Source organism: Silene latifolia, chromosome 11, assembly GCF_048544455.1.
Source record: "Silene latifolia isolate original U9 population chromosome 11, ASM4854445v1, whole genome shotgun sequence".
Classification (NCBI taxonomy): domain Eukaryota; kingdom Viridiplantae; phylum Streptophyta; class Magnoliopsida; order Caryophyllales; family Caryophyllaceae; genus Silene; species Silene latifolia.
Genome location: NC_133536.1, coordinates 144202646 through 144204620, shown reverse-complemented (window position 1 = coordinate 144204620; position 1975 = coordinate 144202646). Strand labels below are relative to the sequence as shown.

At 39.0% G+C, this 1975-nt stretch overlaps 1 non-coding gene across 1 annotated transcript; it reads left to right on the top strand.

The window, feature by feature from the left end:
- Positions 1-365: 365 nt before the first annotated feature.
- Positions 366-472, top strand: LOC141616416 (small nucleolar RNA R71). Its single transcript, XR_012530765.1, has one exon. It is a non-coding gene; the product is annotated as a small nucleolar RNA R71 (small nucleolar RNA).
- The last annotated feature ends 1503 nt before the right edge of the window (positions 473-1975 follow it).

Sequence of the window (1975 nt, the reverse complement as noted above, 5' to 3'; positions counted from 1 at the left end):
CACAATTCTCACATATCCCGCTTGGGATTGATGAGGATGCCGTCATGGCATTGACATGATGCTTTGTTGATTTTGAGTTTTCCTCTAGTCTAGCCATAGCTTGTTCAAACTTCAAGTTGATTGTGTCAATGTGAGCACTAAGTTGAGCACCCAATTGAGTAACGGTGTCCACTTCATACTTTCCTCCTCTAGTAGCCTTGCGAGGCCTACTATATTGCGAATTATGGACCGCCATTTCCTCAATCTTGTTCCATGTTTGATTGTCATCAACTTCGGTGAACATTCCATTTGATCCCATATAGAGAATGTTCCTTGAATCTTCATATAAACCATTCCAAAATTGTTGCACTAAAAACCATTCGCTAAGTCCATGGTGAGGACATGAGCGACAAATACCTTTGAACCGCTCCCAAGCTTCATACAAAGATTCTTCATCCCTTTGCTTAAAACCCGTAATTTGAGCTCTTAGCATATTGGTCTTTTCCGGTGGGTAGAATTTTTGGTAGAAAGCTGGAGCTAGCTTCTTCCAAGAATCTATTCCAAGGGTGGCCTTATCAAGGCCCTTCAACCATTGCTTTGCGGTGCCGATTAACGAAAAAGGAAATAAGACCCATCTTATTTGGTCTTGAGTCACGCCCGTTTGAGAGATAGCTTCACAATAATCACAAAATGTTTCCATATGAGAATGAGGGTCCTCACTAGGCATTCCCCCGAATTGGCTCCTCTCAACTAGTTGAATGAAGGCGGACTTGGCAATAAAGTTTCCGGTAAGATGTTGTGGGGTAGGAGTACCATTTGGTAGATCCTCCTCGGTGGGTATAGAGTGTGACGAGAATTTAGGCATTGTAGGTGGATTTTGTGTGGTATTGTTTAATGGGTTTTCTTCTCCTTCTATTGCGAAAGGATTGACAAACTCACTAGTGGGTTGAACAACTTCACCAACACCTCCCAAATTCCTCCTAACAAGTCTCCTATTATTCGTCAAGGTTCTTTCGATTTCACGGTCAAAAGGTAACAAATCTCTTTGTAGCCTTCTAGACATGCAAAATATCAAACAACTCAAAAACAATTAGAACAAACCTTGAGGAGTTTTACTTCCTCAAGGTGAAAAAGACACAACTAAAAACAATAAAAGAAATCTTAAATCAATTAAACACCGTCCCCGGCAACGGCGCCATTTTTGATCGGAGCCATTTGGTGTTCACAATTAAGCATATGTGGTCGTTGGTCAATGGTCGATACAAAATACAATTTATACTTCACAAACAACTCTACAATTAGTAAAGAGGCAAGTAAAGGTCGGATCCCAAGGGACGGGTATTGAAATGAAGATTCTATTGTAACTAGTGGTGTCTAAGGGTGTCACAAATTGGGTTGATGTAGAAGGTTACTAAACTAAAATAGCAATGAAGATAAACTAACAAGATAAATGAAATAAGGGTGTAAACAATTGATTAAAAGCACTAGGGTGTCATGGGTTCATAGGGGAATCATGGGATATGATCATACAAACATGTTCTCAAATTATAAGCAAGCAATTATTGTTGTGATGGATTGAGTTGGGTTATATCTTACAATCCTAGGAAAGTTTGGGTCCCGGAGCCGAATCTCTTGGATTGTACAACACCTACAAGTCGACTTAATCTTCCCTACTTAACACATGCATGGTCTAACAAGACTCGAGTTGGGTTATGTCTTACAAGTCAAGTTGAAAGGATAGAAGATGATAGTAAATGCAAGGATTCATAGGCTTAGCATTTCATCAAATATAACATGTGCATGTATTAAGATCAAAACAAGCAAGCAAATAAGATATGAAAGCATATTAATTTAAGCATGAATCATTCCCCATGTTGGTTTCCCTAATCACCCATTAAACCCTAGCTAAGAGACTACTCACTCATTATCATATTGATCATGCTAGGAAGGTTGTCAATCATACTAACATAATGAAACATGATGAATAAATGAAAGT